Source organism: Phoca vitulina, unplaced genomic scaffold (genome assembly GCF_004348235.1).
Source record: "Phoca vitulina isolate PV1807 unplaced genomic scaffold, GSC_HSeal_1.0 scaffold21, whole genome shotgun sequence".
Classification (NCBI taxonomy): domain Eukaryota; kingdom Metazoa; phylum Chordata; class Mammalia; order Carnivora; family Phocidae; genus Phoca; species Phoca vitulina.
Genome location: NW_022589724.1, coordinates 15,913,334 through 15,928,018, shown reverse-complemented (window position 1 = coordinate 15,928,018; position 14,685 = coordinate 15,913,334).

Genomic DNA, 14,685 nt, shown 5'->3' with positions numbered 1-14,685 from the left:
ACCGCCGCCCGGAGCTGCCAGCTTTGGGAGCCTCGGCGCCTCGACTTTCTTCGCTTCTTCACCCTTCTTGGGCGAGCCCCCCCTTCCACTTGCTTTTTTCTTTTCTTTCTCGCTTCCCTCCTCAAGGTGTGTGCTCCACTCCCCCCACCTTTGAAAAATACAGCCCAACTCCTCCTGGTTGGCAATTAATTTCTCTCCCCGCTCCTTTATCTGCCTTATTTTCCCCCTCTAACAGCTGGTTGCCTTCCTCCTTATTTTATTTCATTTTATTTTATATGATTTCTCGCTCTTCAAAAAAAAAAAAAGCTCCTCTAAGACACTGATCCGCTGAATTCCCTCCCCCCCAAAAGATGCTCTAATTTATTTATTTTTTGCGTCCTTTATAACACAAGCCACAGCCCCCTTCTCCCCCCCCAGTCCCCCCTCCCCTCCCTCCTTCTTCACAAAATGAAAGGAAAGAGGGGGGAAAAAGCCCTCAGAAGATGAGTAAACAAGCGTATGCTAATCTGCTCCCGAGCGCTCCACCTTCCCAATTGAATGAGTCCCTGTTAAAACTGCGGGGATCATGACTAATCAATCAGTTTGGAGAGGCCGAGCTACCCAGCCTTCCTCTACTTCGCCGTTTGCCTCCTTCGCTCCCGCTTCTCCACCCCCTCCTTTTTTTTTTTAGAAGACAATCTTAAAGTAACAATTTAATGAAATTCTGTACACACCCCCTTTCAGTCCTTCCAGCTCTCATTCCTGCTCAAAACACATTCCTGTTTTTGTTTTGTTTTACTTGCTTTCCCCCCCCTTCACCCCCCCCGTTATTATTATTATTATTATTTTTCCTCCTGGCGGGAGAAAAATCTCTCTCTTCGCTCAGGATCCCCTTTGCACTTTGCTGGTAAACCTCATCCTTCTCTATAGCACAGAAAGGGTCTTGAAACTTGATTCTCTAAATTTTTTGTAATGCTGTCCCTTTCCCTCTCTCTCATCTGTCTGTCTCCCTCCCTCTCTCTCCCTCTCCTTTTCTCCCTCTCTCCACTCCCTTTCTCTCCCTCTTCCTCTTTCCTTCCTCCTCTCCCCCTCCCTTTTGCCTTCCCTATCCTTTTCCGGGCTCAGAATTCCCTTAAAGTTATGCAATGGTGAACATCCCCCCTCTTCCCTGAGCCCCCAAGTGCTGCTGGCTTCAGCTAGTCCAAGTGTTGTCTCCAAAATCCTCACGGAATCATCAGGAACAACCAGGGGAAAGGCATTTTCCAAGGCATTTGCCTTTCCGAAGCTTACACTCAGCACAACTAGGTCTCTAAATACTCCTGAATACTCTTAAAAATATTCTATTGGCTGTTAGAAATTATTGTAGTTTTCTATTAAAAAATGAGAGAAAAATATTAATTTGCCTGCTCTTTTCAACCTAAGAAATTAAGGTTCTCTGACACTGTTCAAGTCACAGGTAAGGATCTGACCATTTGCTGCTTTGTGGATCTGTTTTGAACTGGGACATATATGTAATATATTTTTGTTCTTTTTTCCCCCCTCTTTATGGAACTCAAAAGCTCCCCCTTATGGCAAAACAGTTCTTTTTTTTTTTCCTTCCAAGTGTTTAATAAGTCAAAATGAGTTAGCAGGGGTGAATTACAAATTATTAATTACCAGTATGTTCAAATAATGTAGTGATAAAAATATTCTGTGTGAGGTTTGCATGTGGATAGCATGCTAGGAGCCTGAGGTGAAATTTGCTCCATTAACCCGGGACTTTCCTCCCCATGCACTCCTGTCCTCAGGGCTGCTCCAGATCCTTCCGGAGAGCTGGGATAATTCCTGAACACTTCAGGGAGAGTGAACACCAGTGGAGAATATGTGTTGGTGAAAGTATGCAGATTTGTACAATGAGCAAATGACTCAGACCTCCCCTCTATAAAAGCCGGAATGTGGTATGCGGGGATTATGGCACTATTCTGAAAACAGGAGATCCCAGATTCAGATCTTCTTGGTTTGGGAAGTACTTGCCATATGGTCTAAGACCAAGAATGTCTGAACTCAGTTTCTCCAGTTATGAAATGAAAATGGCATTATATTAAATGTGTTTCCGGGCTGAAAGGAAACAATCTTTGGGGGTACAATGCCATAGATAGTGGAATTTGCCCAAGCAAATTGTTCACTTTCTGCAATTCCAAGTCATCTGTGAAAGTCATGAGGTTGGCATTTAATAAAAAAAGAAAAAAAAAAGATCTATGTTGAACTCCATAAATTACATCCTGCAAAATCTTCCTCTTTCCCCAACAGAGGTTGGAACATGACTACTAAATCACTTCAATCGTGGCAATTAGGCATTGGAAAACTGTATTTCTTCCAGGGGCTTCTAAGTCATTGTATACAATAGTTTTGAATATTCCTAGACCTTTGGGACTTTGTCAACTTTCCCACAAAGAGTCATAACACATGAGTTACAGTTCTAAGTCCCCAGTCACCCAACACATGCCAATGCTCTGCCCCGCATGAGCCACTTTGTTTCACTAGCCTTCCACTTCTTTACCTTTAAAATGGGAATATCTCACGAATTCATTTTGAGAACAAAATATGCTCTGGGGTGTAATACCTTGTAAACTATAAACATGCTACCTGAATACCATTTAACCCACTGCTGTTGTCAAGTGTCAAGTGCCCCTTAGGTTCTTAAGGACAAATGAAAATCCAGGAGACCAAGTGTTCATTTCTCTCCTGTGGCAGACATGAAGACGAAGGGACAGATTCAAGTATCATAGCTCCTGCGCTTCTTGATCTCAGTCCCTAAGTGCACTGGAGGAAGTGGTAAAGCTTTCACCGGTCTTTTCATTGAGCACACATTTATTATTCTATCCCACCTGTCTCGGAGGTCCCTTTGACTTTTATACATGCATGTATGTATGTGTTTGCTTTTTTTTTTTTTTAAAGATTTTATTTATTTATTTGACAGAGAGAGAGCACAAGTAGGCAGAGTGGTAGACAGAGGGAGAAGGAGAAGCAGGCTCCCTGCCGAGCAGGGAGCCCGATGCAGGGCTCGATCCCAGGACCCTGGGATCATGACCTGAGCTGAAGGCAGACGCTTAACGACTGAGCCACCCAGGTGCCCCTGTATGTGTTTGCTTTTAACTGAGTGAATAGGACTGAATGAAGTGTAACCCTTGCTTTAGGACCCGCCCTAATCACTGGTCAATGCATGCCATTCTTATTTATTTATATGAGATACATATCACCTGCTGCTATCCCTCTTTTATTCCATCCCTTGGTCTTTCAAGGGTTTGTCCCCTGTCCTTTCATCATTTACAGTCAAAGAGCAATCATCAGATGGTTAGGGGACTCAGGTTCTAATTCTGACCTGTGTGGACGTTTGACCTGTTTGCTCTTACGTAACATGAAAGAACAGGAGTTGAAAATACCTAAGATCGCTTCCAAATCTGAAGTATAATGGAGCCCCCAATTATTAAAGTATGCCAGTAATTTCCATTGGATCGTCCCATATTTAGTCAATTCCATCCCAACTCCCACCCAAGGAGTTCCTTGTTTGGGGGGGGAGTTTTGTCCTAAATACTACTTTTTAGAACAAAAATAATTCTGTTCCTCCACTCTTTGGATACGCGCCTTCCTTATTCCTTTTATCTGGTAATAATTAAAAGCAAGATATTTTGCCAGGGAGGATGTAAGTGTCTATGGGAAGTTAGGAGAGTAACATCGAAGTGGCATCCTAAAGTTTGGTGGGGTTTGAATGAGTGAGAGTGGTTCACATACACATCAAAAAGTATACATCAGGGATGACTGGGTGGCTCAGTCGGTTAAGCATCTGCCTTTGGCTCAGGTCATGATCCCAGGGTCCTGGGATCGAGTCCTGCATCGGGCTCCTTACTCAGTGGGGAGTCTGCTTCTCCCTCTTCTCCAGCTCCCCCTGCTTGTGCTCTCTCTTTCTCTCTCTGACAAATAAATAAGATTTTTTTTTTTTTAAAGTATACATCATTATGACCTGGGTTCCTATTTCAGCATGGCACTGAATTTCCCTGAGTCTCAGTGGCCTTATCACAGAGCTGTCTCGAGGACAATGGGCTGTATGACACATATTAGGTGCTCAATAAATGAGCACCCTCTCTTCCTTTCCAGGGCTCTGAATTTTATGACCCTCTGTGTCACCTCTCATCTCCAGCCGAACCCCACCAACTTCTTACTCCAAGCCAGGATTACACTGATCTCAGAATTCCTAGGCAAGCATTGTCTGTGTGGTAGAATCTGGAACTCCCTGAGATAGGATCTTGCATTGTTCCTAGTGTCCTGTTTATGTCTTTCTTTCAAGATTAGAACCCACCCAGGGCAAGGATCTTCAGGCGCTTTTTCTGTTACCACAGCCCTCCCCCACCAGTCTGAAGGGCTCCCTCCTCTGGGCTCTCACAGAACTTCCTCTGAATTTCTCTGGGCACATCCCCAAACCCAACCATCACACTTAATTACACATCTGCTGGTCTCCCCTTTCCCTGTGGGACAGAGACTCCGTTGCCTTCATATTTGTGTTTCCCCAAATGATGCTTAGCCCAGCGCTTTGCACAGAGCTTCTGCTTTAGAACCATTCAATTTAATTATTTCATATATATGGAGTATATCTGGAGTAAAAGAAATTCGATTCAAATCTTCTCTTTGCTTAAATGAACAATTCTAACAACAGTTTACCTCTATTGAATGCACAGTAGGTTCCAAGCAATATTTAAAGGCTTTTTATAGGAATGATTCTATTTAATGCTCATAACAAGCCTACGAAGGAGGTCTGATAATCATCCCATTTTACAGGAGAAAAAAAAAAAAGCAAAACAAAAACCTGAATCACAGAGACTAAATAAATAGTGGAGAGCCCAGCCAATCTGGATCTAGCACTCTGTGTTCTAGCTCCAGGGGCTAGGAAGAATCACTTAACCTTTTGAATCTCATTTTTCATTTTTATAGATTTCATGGGGTTATCTGGTAAATTAAATGAGACGAAGGATATCATGTTGCACACTGACTAGTACATATGTCAGTGGGTGCTGGATAAATATTAGCTTCTTTACTTCCTCCCCAACAGTAGTTGGATTATATTAATTTAGCACACAGACTAGAGTTGACAACTGCAAGAAATGACACCAAGAGGAATAACATGTTACGCACCTACTATGTGTTAGACGCCAAGTTTTAACTTTTCTCTTCACAGGACTAAGAGGTAGGTTTTAACCCAGTCTATATCCACATTGCTCAGCAGCTTTCTATCATTCTGTCTTCTTAACTCATATTAGAAAAAATAACTTTCAGCCCTGACTTTTTTTTTTTTTTTAAGCATCTCCAAGCTCTGTCTGAAAAAAAAAAATTAAGTCTGTGGTGTAATCATTGACTGTTCTACAAAGCCATGGGGAACAGGGAGCCAGCAATCACACTGTTTCCTGAGGTGGGGTTGCAGAGGGCAAGGTGAGGGACCACTCTGGCTGGGCTCGAGGTGTTTTCCTTTGTATTTTTGGAAGCTTTTGTGTCTACAAGTGGGTGGCTCTGAAGTGAACTGGAGTCCTCTCTTACTCTTCCTGCGGGCTTATGACTGGAAACGGAAAGAGCAACTTCCATCATCCAACCTTGTCCTCGGCCTCGTGCCAAAGAGCTCCTTTTTGCCCAACTCAGGTGCCCAAGACATTTCTTTGCTTAGAATTTTAGTTGAAGATGAAGATCACTGCCTGAAACTGCGTTTTTTTTTTAAATATGTACCAAAACATGATTTTATAAATGTTTATTTTTATCCTAGTAATTCTAATAACTACAATTTGTCATGAGAGGCAGTATCTTGAGTGGTTACACATATTACATATTATTTCATGCACAAAACCATCATCTGTAGTTTTTTTTTTTTTTGAAATCCCTATTTTGCATTGCTGGCTGTTTTTTGTTTTTTAGTTTTTTGTTTTTTTTTTTTTCTTTAATGAGTCTCAGTAGGTTGGATTTTATGGCACATTTGAACCTAAGTCTATCTGACTCCAAAGTCCACGTTCTTAACTCCTTGGCTGGCCTGCCTCTAATCTACCTGTAAGCTTCCTATTGTTTTAAATGGGAATAAAATATCTCCATAATCTTGTGGAAGAGGAAGTTTTGTGAGAAATCAGAAATGGGCAATGGTGGGCGTTCTCCTCATTTCACCACGGTTTGCTTGACGGAAAATAAAGCATTTGATAACCCCTTCCGCTTACTTCCAGGACAAATGTATCTTGTGGCTTATTTGAGAAGAGGCCTGAGTCACACATGGCCAATGCTTTCAACTCTCTTTCTTCCAGAAATTGCAGAATCACTGTCCAATTGGCCACTTTTATATCAACTGAGATGGAAGGCGTGCAATTAATCGTTCTTCAGTGAAGACCTTCCCTTGGGAAACTAATCCAGCGATGCTTTCTGACGAACTCCCTTTATACCAGTTAAGAGCAACAGGACTCGTTGAGCACTTTGCCTATGCTATGCATGCACCTGTGGGTACACTGTCTGACAACACCTTGATTAGGTTGGTCTTTGTCTGTTTTAAAAGCAAAAGAAATTCAAGTTCAGGAAGAGGGAGCAATTTACCCCAAATCACCTAGCTAGAAGATATATGTCCAGATCAGAACTCTAACTTATGTGCTTTTCTCCAATCTAGTGCAAATGTCACCTTCTCCATAACATTATTCTTTATTAAACATTAAAATAAATCATTCCCCGAGGATTATTTAGCTTTCTTTCTTCTCCTATATTGTTGGATTTATGCCCTTGTCTTCTTTTCTGTGCCAGATCTTAAGCATCTTGAGGAGGAGATCTGAGTGTTCTGCCTTTTGAGATCCCCCATGGGGTTAACCCTCTGTGGTTTATGCTGAATGGGAGCTCCATGAACATTTGGTGAACTCCTTGAGACCTCTGTAGCTCCTAGGTATGTGTGACATTCAGAATAATGCTCAGCTTCTTTCACTTCACTTTAACTTGCGTTCTTCGGATTCTTAAAACCCAGTCGAAGAAAGTTCTGGCTCTTGCAGGAAACCTTACTCATGCTCTCTGCCAATCAGAATTAATCTCCTCTGCTGCAACTCTCTCATGTCTTCTCTTCAAGCCATTCAGCCAACACTACCACGCATAGCTTTGACTTACCATGTCACATGGACATAACCCTGTGTAGACAGCAAATGGGGATGATGTCAGTATGTGCCCTACCAGCCTGTCATCATATATGTATATTTTTTTAAGTAGAAAGTGCGTTACAGCCTGCTAAATCTAGCACTCTCCCTTTGCCGATGAAAACTCACAGAAGGAAAGGGATTCTTCCAAAGTCACACGTCCAAACCATTCTTTCTACTGTAATGCTACATCTCTTGTTGCGCGTGCTGATACTTCATTTGTTCATTCGACAATTATTTATCAATTATCAGTTCTGTGTCTGGTATCATGTCAAGGTCTATCTCGATGTCTCACATGATTTTTCACTCTCAAATTATTATCTTTGTCACTGATAGTTGAAATTTATTGCTTGCTTTTATGTGGTGAGTGCTTATACATTATATCATTTAATCTTTATAACGACTCTAAGAGGCAAGTAATGTGATTACCTCCATTTTACAGAGGAGAAAAAGAGTTTTAGAACACTGCATGAATTCATAACAACCAAAAACCAGGTATGATGGCCTCCAGAGCCCATGTTCCCTTTTTTTTTTTTTTTTTTGAGAGAGAAAGAGTGCAAGTGGGGAGTGGCAGAGGGAGAAAAAGAGAGAGAGAATCTGAAGCAGGCTCCATGCTCAGCGTGGAGCCTGATGTGGGGCTGGTCTCACAGCCCTGAGATCATGACCTGAGCCGAAATCAAGAGTTGGACGCTTACCCGACTAAGCCACCCAGGCGCCCCCAGAGCCCACATTCTTAGCCTTAACTACAGCAATGAGAAATTTGGAAGTTCCTTCCAGACACTGGGAATGTACTATTCAGTGTCCCATGCCTGTCCTTAAACTCACGGATGTAGAGAACCAGCGGTGGCCCACCCTCTACTGAGAAGTCAATGGGCACCTCTGGTAAAATGAACGTTGAGAGAGAACGCCACTCAGTTCTGGGAGAAGACAGACATGGACTGACTTGGGCCACTTGCAAAAGCACTAATTTTAAACAGCGAATTAATTAAGAAGAAGAACAGCACCACCAACAATGGCCTTAGATAATGGTCCCAACAGATGTGGAGAGCTGGGTGCTCCTATGGAGAAAGGGGCTGTGTCAGGTAGAGAAACAACCAGTTTCCACTTGGCTGTGTTCCTGTGGTGTTCAGTAAGGACCAGGAGATAGACTGGACAGGTGAGGAGCTCTTGGAGGGGCCAAGATCCAGGCTCTGTTCTCACTTAGGCCACTCAACTCCTGTGCTACCTTGGACAAGTGCTCACCCTTTCTCCCTTTGAGAACCTGTCAAAACTTGGGAAGTAGAGAACCACCCAGCCCTGGGTCTCACAGCCAAGGGATACACCCTGGTGCCACTGGGCTCGAGGACAACTGTCCATTCTATCTTCTAGGGCCAACGTTCTTTCTGATTGCCTGGTATCTGTGACCTATCAGTTGTTAAATGATTCTGAACATCACCCCAGGTGGATAATTCACATCTGAGCTCAGAGGGCTGATCGTCATCATCCTGATTCCAGTGGGAATCCTGCTAAGAGCTGATGGGATGATGTGCCCCTTGACAGTCCCTCCCACTCAGTTCTTCCTGGAATCTCATCAGGACTCTGGACTCACTCCACATTACTCTTTGCCACAGGTCAGAGTGGTGGGTCAGCACTTGAGCTCGGATGGGTTCTAGGGTTAGGAATGGTTCTCTGGACAGTAGCCTGACCTGGCGAGCCAGCTTTCAAGCCACCAAACGGTCTCCATGCCTTTCCGAAACTGTCCGTACTACTCCAGCACATCTGGTCTCAAAGGAAATATTAACTTATCTTCATGTCCCTCATCATTACATTCACCATTCAGGTACACGAGGACTGTCAGCCAAGAAAGATAAGCAGGGGAACCATTGGGTGATTGTTACCGGCCCAAGTCACACAGTGTCTCAGGAGAAGCCAGTGAACAAACCCTTTGGAGAGAGAAGCAAGGTTGAGGAGAAAGGAACATTCTTGATGAGCCCACACTGGCTGGGCTGTTATCTTCACTGCAGGATCAGGTGCAGGAGACTTAACTTGTCTGTGCTTCAGTTCCCTCACCAGGAAAAGGAGGCCAGTGATTGTCAGATCTACCCTGTAGGTTTTCTTTGTGGCGTAAATGAGACAATATGTATTGAGCATAAAGGGCTAGTGTGGTGCAGAGCGAACGCTCAAGTGGTGCAAGCTATTCTCAGTTCAGTCGTCTTTCTACTGAGCTTTCCCCACTCCTTCACAGCATCACCAGATAAAACTGAACGTAGAATTCTTTTACAGATTTAAGAATACTTATCAGTTGCCCATTGAGTACCAGGTACTAGCTAAGTGCCAAAGATTCAACTCTGACCTATGTGTTTATGAGCTCGCCTGTCTCATAATAATACCTGTGAACACACATGGAGAATCACAGGTGGGGTGAGTGCTGTTCACACAGTTGCTGCATTAACCTGTTCAAATCCTCACAACGAAGTCCTGAGTTGGGTACCAGGACTGCCCTTGCTTAACAGAGGAAGACATTGAGACCCAGAACGAATAAATGATTTAGCCACATTGTTAAAATATGATAGCACCACAATTCAAACTCAGGCAGTCTGGATTCTGAACGTAGTCTTCAACCACTCAGGTGCATAGCTCATTGGAAAGGCGAAACATTACATAACTAGAAAACAAAACAAAACAAGTGTGATAGAAACAGGTTGGGATGGTGCACACTGAGTGACCTCTGGGGGAAGAGATCAAGAGAGCCCCGGGCAAACAAACAGGAATGAGTCAAGGGGACTTTTGCTTTGTCTGTATTGTTTGGCTTCTACTTTTACAATGGAGCCATATTTGTGTAGAAATTTTAGATATGAAAAAGTGGAGGACGATACTGAGTTAGCAACACAGGCTTTTTCTATACCCAGTCCCCTTCAGAGTTTGCAAAAAGGTTTTCCCTTGCATGGTCTCATTTGAGACTTGGGACCTCCCTGCAAAGAGGGTGACAGGATGGGGGTCTTTCACTAGCCCCATGTGAGAGAGGAGGAGTTTGAAACTCAGGGGGCCCAGGGGCTGTCCTGGGATAAACCAGCTAAGAGGCGGTGAGCCCAGGTTTCTCATGTGCACCTTGATCCGTGAGCTACTCCATCTTGGCTAATGAAGGTCCCTATCATTGCTGAACAATAAAACACAATAGCAACGATGAGGATATAACTGAAATTTCTAAGGTGCTAAGACAATGCACTCTACTAAGCTTTAACTCATCAAATCTTCCGACATCCATTTGAAGTCAGCACTATTCTTAGTCCCACTTTCCAGATGGGGAGGCTGAGGCTCTCCAGGAGAGGTCAAGCAACTCATTGGAGGTTGTGTGAGGGCTTCAGCCAAAGCCAACAGGCCACAGAGACTCTGCTCCCAACTGCTCTCTGCTATGCTTCCATGTCAGTCATCAGAAGGAGAAGACAGACCCCACTACCTCAGCGTCAAGGCCGATTCCTGGGAAAAATGTCCTTGAACACCAGTACAAGTGGTCCCACCATTATCCACCTGACAATCACTCTATCCATCTGCACCTCAGTTTCACCTTCTGAGAAATGGAAGCAACAAAGCCCCCTTCGCTTCACAGAGCATGCTTCTAAAGATGATGTGACCAATACACTCAAAGTGCCCTCACAAGGGAGTGCCCCTGCGGAAGCAGCTCCCCGGCTTTGTGGTCTTATGTAAATGCCCTCTCTGGCCAAGTACAATGTAAGGATGTGGAAAAGGTCTTGGAAGCAAGCATGGGTGTAATTCCTGGCTCTGTCACTTACAAGATGCATGCCCCTGGGCAAATTACCTCACCTCTCTCTCTCCTGGTCTCCGTTTCCTCATCTGTAAATAGGCTTAAAATTACCTACTTCACAGTGTTATTGTGAAGCACGGATGAGATAGTTCACTAAAAGCCCTGGCACGGCGCCTGGTCCCGAGTACGTGCTTAGAGACGTGGCTGTCTGCGTTAGGTGTCTGTCTCACGCCACACCCAGCCTATTGCCAATGCTTGGAACCCATGGAATGATAGAGTTACACAACTTTTAAGGGAGCAATTCCAACCACAGATATTTGTTCCAAGGGATCCCATTCTATCCAAATGGACTCATTCATCCTCAGTCTATATTTCATGAGTGAAAAAGAGAAAGGACATTCTCTATTTTCATTGGAACTCTCTCTCTCTCTCTTTCTCTCTCTCTTAAATTTCAGACTCTTGAGGGACTAGGGAACATAACCTTGGAAGTTAGGATCTGATGCAAATAAATGGATAAATTTTGCATTTCTAGCTGTCATTTTCTCTGTGCCATATCACACATGTGTCTGCCATGCCAGGCAAGCAGTAAAGAAATTGAGACACCACCTTGATACGTCCACTACCATAGCTCCCAAACTCCCTGCCCAGGCAACATACATGCCCAGGTTATAAATACAGGTCTGTCCTTTCTCCCCCTGTTCTCAGGGAGGCTCAATATTAGTTCAATAATGGCAAAAGAACCTTTGCATTCGGTGCTGACATTCAGATCTGAAGAATGAAATGCTGCTTCCTTGGAAGCACCGGCAAGGAATGCTACTGGACTCCCTTCGCCTTCTCCTCCCTTCCCTTCCCCGTTTTCCCTTTCCATTTCCCCTTTCCCCTTTCCTCTTTCCCCTCCCCTTCCTTTTTCCCCATCCCCTTCCCTATTGCCCTCTTCTCTAAAGCAGACTTGGTAAATGGGCCACTCGGGGCCCAGATCTAACTATTCCTCCTCTGCCTTCCTCACAGGTCTCATGGAAATGACAACAGTTAATCCCACATGTATGGAACACTCACTTTATGCCAGATGCCATGCTGTAAGCCTCACGACCATTATCCCTTGAAGCCACAGAGCTGGTATCTGTCAGATGAGGACTCAGCCCTGAGAAGTTTGCTCTCTTTATCCACTAAGAAATGCCGTGTACAAATTTAAAAGTTTTCTGGACATAATATAAAGCTAGATAGCAATTATTATTATTATTATTGGTATTAACAATCTGAGTACTGACCCAGGCCACAGTGGTACGTGGCCCACTTAAGTACAATTAGTGAATTAGTGTGCTAATTTGATTTGATCCTTACCGTCATGGTAGCTGTGTAATGAATGTTTTCTATGACCTGCTTGACGTGGTTGTCAGTACTTTCTGGAACATTACAAATACTTCAATCAACATCAAACCTCGCTAAGGCTGATTACAGAGTCTTCTTTAGAAGGGCCAGAGACCCTAGAGCTACAAATCTCTTTCTCACCGGTATAGAAATTTTGATGTTCTAACGAAATTTCTCTGAATAATTCTTTATAGTATTCTACTATAGTATTATTATTGGGAGAGATGCAGCTGAGTTAATAAAACCCATGGCAAAATATATGCCAAGAGAAATAGGACTAGAAAGAAGTCTATCTTGCCCAGCAGCTCCCACCGCCATTTCGGAGAGAAAAGGACAGAGGGGGGTGTTAACTCACTCTGGGCTCTACCAGGATAAGATTCTAGGTTTCCTGAGTCCTACATAAGTGCCCAATCCCCTCTATCATAACTCCTGTGCATAACACTAGTTCAGCTGAGTCTTTTTTGGAGGGATATGGTAATGAAACACTTTATACAGCCTAAAATTTTTTTAGGACAACTAATAAGCCCAACAGGCTATCAACCTTAGTAACAGCACTGTGAGGAATTCCATGACTTCTGAAAATGATGTGATTCCAGTCCAAGGTGTCGTACACCCCTACCATGCAGAAGAAAGGTTGCCATGCAGACTAACATGTCATTTTAAAAGTACTCATTAGTATTCCTTGCTTGTCCTTGAAGGGTGACTGTTAATGCCCTTTGCATTTTTCTCAAGGAATGGTCATGTTCTCAGGAAAGTTATGCATGGTACTGCCACTCCTGCCTTACCCAGATAAATTTTTGAGGTAATTATGTCCTTTTGTTGTTGTGATTTTTCTGGATTAATAAGCTCCAAACAACACCTTTTTTCCTGGGGGAAAGAAGTCTGACAGCTCCAGATGGCGACCCATCGAAGACTGAATATACTCCTTGAATCTTCCTCCTTCGTGGTAGGGTCCCTGGTGGGACAGACCACCACTGGCTCATACCCTCCACCAAGGAGGATGGGAGCACTGGCTACTGCCCACATGCCCACCATCTGCACCTTGATGGGGAGGTGAGATTTTGTTAGAGGTCAGCAGCTCATCCTTAGTCTGGGCTCTTGTCCCACAGAAACATGAATGGGACTATCTCCTGCTTGAAGAAGTGTTTTGTTCATGATATGGCTTCTGATAGTCATGCTTTCCATGTCCCCAGGTGGCACAGGAAAATGAAAAATCTCACCTCACTTGATTATTCTTCAGATCTCCATGATGACACTAATTATACGTCTAATTAGCAGACTCCTGTCCGGAGATTGTGAGCTACTTGAAGAATGAGGGTAAATCTTGAAAGTTGTTTGATTTTTATCTCTGGCTCCATGCTCAGTGCCTGGAACTACTTAAGGAATGAAAGAGCCTAAGAATGAGTATATAAATTTGCTGATTTTTTTTTTTCTTAACACCACGTGGTCATCTGGGCCGTTTCAATTTCTTAATTTAAAAATACTGTGTGAAAAAAATAAAAAATAAAAACATAAAAATACAGTGTGCCAGGTGACTGGGATGCAGTCTTGGCCCTCAAAGACATCACAGTTTAGAGAGGAAGGCAATTTTGTAAAGAAATGAGTACAATACAGCATTATAACTGCTCTGATAGAAGTGCGCATGGAGTACTGTGGGGCCTCAAGGGACAAATGATTAATCCTAGTTTAGATGAGGAGTAAAGAGGGCAAAAGTTAGAGAAAGTTTCAAAGAAGAAGAAAACATAATTTTAATCATATAGAGACAGGATTGACATTTCCAAGCAGAGGAAACAGCATGTGCAAAGGTCCTGTGGAAGGTCTGAGATAGCCAGTTTGAAAGGTACAGTTGGTTTGGCTGACCAATGGTACATGCACATTGATCCAAAAGCTAGAGAGGTGCCCCTATGAGACATTCAGCAAACTTGGACCTGATCTTGAAGCCAGTGGGAAACAATAAATGGTTTTATATAAGAGACTGGTATTTTGAAATTTGCATTTTTAAAAGATCAGTCTGGCTGTTGGTTGAGGAAGGGACCATGGTGGTTGCTAGAGGCCAGAGGATTAATGTGAGGGATGGTGAGCCCTGAACAAAGCTAATGCCTGGTGAATGATTCAAATATGTCTAGGAAGTAAGATCAGTGGGAGTTGGTGATAGGAGAAGGATGAGACAGAGCAGTAGTTGCAAAATTTTAGAAGAAGAAACTATACAGTAAGGGGCACTGGAGAAGGAAGAGGAACTCACCCCTCTTCCTTGCTGGTGGCCTAGGTTATATATTGTTAATAAGGAAACCAAAGCCAGGACAGGATCAGGCATGGCCCTCTCCATCCCACTGGCAGGGGTGGATTACTCTTGAGTGCCCGATGGCTGATGGCTTCCTGACTCCAACACACTCTCTATGTTCTAGAGCAAGAATCAAATTCACCAGT